The following is a 6,300-nucleotide window of genomic DNA, read 5'->3' as shown; positions in this document are numbered from 1 at the left end:
ACAATCTGAACCACATATAATAATCTTCGGGAGTTCAACACCACAAAAAAGTTCTTTTAAAAATTAGATTTTCTGACGTTTTCCTCTTTATCACTTTTCCCTAGATCCCGAGCTTCTGATGGACTGTGGGAGGCTGCCGCGGCTGAGGTACATCACTATGAGTCCCGGACTTTGGGGATTGTGTTGGGGGGGGGGGGGCATGGGAGTGTCAGAGATTGCATTTTGTCTCTCTCATACTGATGCAGAGTAAAGGGATCCCCAAAGAGAAGGAAAAGGGAATTTATTTATCACTTGGTTTGTCAGCCATGCTACGGTCAATTTCCACAGATTTTAGGTGGGTCAGAAGGAAATGCATTATTTGAACAGAGTAAGTATTTCAGAGAATCATAGAATGTTAGCGTTAGAGGGAAATATAAGGGTCATTGTATTTTTACAAATGAAGAGCTGTTCCCCCAAAGTAAAGTGGCTTTTTAAAAATGTATTTCTAAATAAAATAAAATAAAGTAAAATAAAATAAAATGTATTACTATCAGAGCCACAAACAACCACATGAAAATATGTATAAGGAGAAAAAATAAGTGGAAGAGGAAGAGGTAAATAAGGGGGAGATAGTGGTTTCACAGAGAGAGTAAGATGGAGAGAAAGAGACAGAGGGAGAATAAAGAAATACACAAAAGATGTGAAGAGGCTGTCTGTAAGAGGGTGGAAACATGAGGAAAATACCATGATATATATCCCACCCCATGCTCTTTTTTTGATTTCCTCTATATAATGAGCCAACCCTCCACTTTACCAAATGGGACATCTTGGAAGAATCCAGATTTCTGGGCAGTCCTGAGCATTGAAAAGTCTGCCACCAACTTTAACAATGTCTGGAAGAGACCTGAGAAATCATGTTTTCATTTTTTGATTTTTGTGCTTTCTCCCCACTCAGCCACACCCAAACCATTCCAGAGTGATGGAACTCTGGTGATTCTAGTCCCAGAAAGAAGCTGCCTGCCCTGAAGCATCTGGCCTGGCGTCCTCATGTTGCACAGCTCATAGCTCATCTTTCTCTGTGCCCTGGGCAGCTGATCTGAATATAGAGTTTGCATGAACTTCAAAGGAAGCTGGCAGGATGGGGTTGGGGCCTTGCTGCTTTAATCAAGTTGGATTCAAAAACCTCTGGTTATCACGTAGAAAACTAAAACCAGCAACGGAGCGCTAATTGACAATGACTAAAAGGGAAATGGCAATAAAAAAAGGTGCAGGGAGCTCAAAGAGATTAGATTTAAAGAGGTAAAACTCTCCTAGGAGTTGATGATGGATCACCATTACTTCTTGCCTCCATAAAAAATATGGCACACATGGAGTAAGATAGACTCCTATAAGGTATGCCTCCTCTAGGGAAACCTCCTATAAGGTAAGGAATAAGATAGCCTCCTATAAGCCTCCTTTAAGATAAGCAAAAGCTCAGAAACATTGTTTCTACCTGCCTGTCATGGTATAGATGTCCCTCCCTCCTTGAGCTTGGAGCTCCTCGTTCAAGCTTCTTGGGCCAATGGTGGGAGCTGTAGCCCAGGCCACTTCCCCCATGATTCTGTACCTCATGGGGACATCACTCAACACCTGCCTCTTCTCTTCTGGAGCTCTGCTTCATAGGGGAACCATGTATGTGGAATGCATCCAACATTGACTTGAGTTCTGAATGACTTTTTTTTCCAAGCTGGTCTCCTTCAGGGAAGCACGGAGTCTGGCACATAGTAGGTGCTCAAAGAGGTTTGTTGAATAAATGAGGGAAAAAGAAACTAGCTCATCGTTCTTGTAAACTTGCCCAGTACCAAGCACACTGTGAAGCACATAGATAATATCTGAGCCTCATTCACAACATTCGTTGCCTTGAAGACAAGATGGAGTCCCTATGGCTCAAGACTAAGGAGTTCATTGTGTTCTTTGTTGAGAGATACTTGAAAGCTGTTCTGAAGCCAGAAGAAGGACTGAGGAAGAAGTACAGTGGAAAAGGAAGAGGTGACTGGGGCCAGTCCAGGCCATGGATGTCTCATCAACTTTTTCATGGATTTTTTTTTTTTTTAGTTTTCTCCTTCTTATAAGACAACATGATTTCTAGGATCTCTCCTTCCCTCAGCCTCTAATAGATATCAAAGGAGTAACTGTTCAAAAATAGGACCCAAAGAGAAAGATACTGAGAGATTGGATGTTTTTCACTCTCCTTCAGGGAGTTTATTCAGATCACATACACACAGAGAAACAGCACCCCTTTTCCCCACCCCACTCCCAGTCCAAGTCTGCTGCTACGTAGTCCTCTCTAACCAAAGATGGGACCAAGAGGCAGGTGTGCAGAATGCTTTAGGACTTTTTCCTGATGTCCTAAGGGGCAGAGGCAAAGGAAGAGAACTAGAGAGAACCAAAGACAAACCTCTCTAGGAATATGTATTTTAAAAAAATTTTTTTTCAAAAAAAAAAAATTTCCAAAGAAGATACGTAAATGGTCAATAAATACATGAAAACATGCTCAACATGTCCTTCGGGAAATGCAAATCAAAACCACAGTGAGACACCACTTCACACTCACTAGGATGTCTAAAACAAGAAAGACAGAACATCACAAGTGTTGATAAGAATCTGGAGAAACTGGAACCCTGGTATACTGCTAGTTAAAATAGGAAATACTGCAGCTTCTTTGAAAAACAGTTTGGAAGTTCCTTAAAAAATGAAACATAGGCTTATGTGGCCCAGAAATTCCACTGAGTATACACCAAGAGAATTGGAAACATATGTCCACAGAAAAACTTGTACACAAACATTCATAGAAGAACTATTCATAATAACCAAAAGATGGAATGAACCCAAATGTTCATCAGCTGATGAGTAGATCAAAAGTTCTATATCCATACATGGGGCGCCTGGGTGGCTCAGTGGGTTAAGCCTCTGCCTTCGGCTCAGGTCGTGATCTCAAGGTCCTGGGATCAAGCCCTGCATCGGGCTCTCTGCTCAGCGGGGAGCCTGCTTCCTCCTCTCTCTCTGCCTACTTGTGATCTGTCTGTCAAATAAATAAATAAAATCTTAAAAAAAAAGTTCTATATCCATACAATGAAATATTATTTAGTCATGAAAGGAATAAAGCATTCATACCTGTCACAATATGGATGAACTCTGAAAACAAGCCAGATACAAAAGTTCATGTATTCTATGACTCCATTTATATGAAACATCAAACAATAGGAAAATACAGAGAAAAAGTAGATTTGTTACCGGGGCTTGGGAAAAGGGATAATGTAGACTGATTGCTAATAGGTCAGGGTTTCTGTTAGGGGTAATGAAAATGTTCTAGAATTCGACATAAGATGCACAAACTTTTGAATATATTAAAACCACTCAAAGGTACATTTTAAACGGTATGTGCATTATGTATCAGTAGAATTTTGAAAGAAGGAGAATTTGATATTGCTAGAGGACAATTAGGGCTCTGCTGGGAACTCTAATCTCAACTTAAGTTTTTCTAGTTATAAAGAGCACCAGCCTCCTCACCACTCACCCCCCACAACTCCCTCCCCAACGCAGCCCACAATCCACAATCCTCAGCTACTCCTAGAGGAAAAACATATTAAGAGAGACCGCAGTGAGCAACTAGAGGAGGATTGAGACACACCTGGCATTAGCAGACATTCTCTGTGAGGGGGTGGGGAGGAGAGCGAACAGAGGAATGGGAGGAACGGAAGATGAGCTGCCAGATCACATGCTGAGATATAAGGAGGGCAGAGGGGCTCCAGAAAGGCCACTTTGGAATCCCTTCCCAAATACTGACTATACGTTAATGTGGCCAATATAATTGACACAAACATATGCGACCAGAAGATGGAAGGTCAGCTCTGAGTAAATGCGAGGCTTTCTGCCTCCTGCACCCCTATATGGGTTCCCACGTTGCTGGCCTAACCTCTCCCCTGGTTCAGGGGCTGCTGTGCCCCTGCCTTTAACTCCCTTCTCTCTCCTAGGACTTGTGACATCCTAGGAAGGGATGTCAGTATATTTCATGATCAGTTGTTTATTTAACTATGTACAAAATCAGCTCTAACAAATCAGACTGGTATCTAGGGAAGATGCTAGGGAACCGACCGTCTTTTCGAAAATAGCTTTTATCATGCCTTTCTAGGCCAATTGTACCACTTAAAAAGCAAAAACCACATGGGTCCCTAATTATAAGATTTCAACGGATTCATAAAGAAAGCAAAACAGCACTGGAATACCAGGGTACCTTAAAAAATTAAGCAACAGAGTATAAGACACCAATGAGTACTAATTTCACAAAAACAGAGACATCGAGCCACATGTGCCTTCTGACGAAGACATCAGCCTTGAGGTTGTCATGCCAAAAAGAACCCGGGCTGGGTTAAGTGGACGCATAGAGGCAAGAGGAACAGACTAAATAAACTTTGTTCTGGGGAAGCCATCAGCAAAACCCAGACCATAGGAGATACCACATATAAGTGATCCGGTTTCCTTAATAAATGAATTGTAAGAAAAAATAAGGAGATGGAAGAGAAAACCTATGGACTAAAAGATGCTTAAAAGGTGTACAGATATATATGTGTGCAAAACCACACAAACATTTAGGAATGCACACTTGAGCGTTAAGACTATTAAAAAGGTGGGAAGTCATTGTAATAAGTTAGGATAGTGATTATTCTGGCAGAAGAGAGGGGTAGTGGTTGAAAGGGGAGCATACTGTGGGCTTATCATGGGCAGGTGTTTATAGGAGTGCTAACCTTAAAGGAATTATTTCAACCTGTTCATTTGCTTTTTACAGTTTTCTATTACTTAGGTTATAACAATAAATTGTTTCTTAAAAAAAAAAGATTTTATTTACTTATTTGAGTGAGAGACAGAGAGAGCACACGCAGGGCAGAGGGAGAGGGACAAGCAGACAGCCCACTGAGAAAGGAGCCCGTGGCAGGACTCGATCCCAGGACCCTGGGAACACGGTGTGGCCTGAAGGCAGACGCCTAACCGACTGAGACACCCAGGCGCCCACGAATAAAATGTTTATAAAATAAAAATTAAATTGATTCAATGAAGTTAGCTGTTACGGAAGAGATGGAAAGAAAACCCAGAAAATGAAGAGGAAAACATTAAGAATAACAGAGCAAATGTCACATTTATGACCGCAGAATTACTTTTTACAGAGAAAGCAGAACCTACTTCTCTACTCTAAAGTCCGTGTCACCCAAGACTTCCCTCTGTAAAATGCACAATGAATGTGGCCACCCGCAACTCTTTCAATACAATTAAGAAGATGGAAGAGCCCACAGAGGAAGGGTTGGAAAGGAGACTGGCTAGGTGAGAGTGCGTGTGAGTCGGCAGAATGTGAAGTATCCTGAGACCACCATTTGGCAGAGGCCTGGGAAGCAGCAGGGAAAGCATGGGGCACAGTATCAGTGTTGACCCTCATCAGCACGATCCCAGCATCCCCAGGAGCAGCTGGAGAAGTCAGGACCCGTGCAGGGAAATGTCAGCTGTGTCACAACCTTGGGAGTGGAGACGTGAGGCCTCTGTGTCTGCCTGCCCACATGTCTGTCAGCGTGACATTTTGGGTCAATAAATATTCATCAGGATGCGCCATTTCAGCTGACCTCTGCCACCCCTGCTGCGGGAGGAGAAAATAAACAGGGCGTGTGGGTGCAGAGGACTTCTGCCCTTTTCAGAGCTGCCATTGTGCTCTGTGTGAGCCAAGAGCTCAGACAAAATTTTGCCTCCTTGAATCCCTTGGGACTTTTGCATCTACTATCTGGCTTAGAACCAACTCCTTGCCCGACATCAGCATGTCAACTATGAGAGAATAATATTCCAGGGGATGTTAGTAAGTCAGTGAGCAACACTGTCTACAGGCAACCCGCCTGTGGGAGAGTTCCCTGGGCACGGTTTCTTTCTTCCTCCTCTGTGCCCCCGGCACCTAGTTCCATATATCTGTTTGGCTTTTCTTCTCATTGCTATTGCCTACATATCTGTCTCCACCACTAGCCTGGGAGCCAGCCATTCATTCAATTTCTTTACTGAGCAATTCTTACGTCCAAAGCATTATGCTAGATAATGTAGCAAATAAAATAGTACTCATTGAGCTAAGAGAGAGATATTAGACAAACCTACAAATATATGTACACATGTTGTAAGTGATAAGAAAGAAAAGAAAAAGGCAAGACAAGTGATTATATAAGGAGACCTGTGTGATATTGCCAGGCCAGGAAAGGCTTCAGTGAGAAAGTGTTAAGTGGGGATCGGCCGGGCCAGCTGTGGAGAGCATGTCAC

This window comes from Mustela nigripes, chromosome 14, assembly GCF_022355385.1.
Source record: "Mustela nigripes isolate SB6536 chromosome 14, MUSNIG.SB6536, whole genome shotgun sequence".
NCBI lineage: Eukaryota > Metazoa > Chordata > Mammalia > Carnivora > Mustelidae > Mustela > Mustela nigripes.
This window is presented reverse-complemented; position numbering follows the sequence as displayed.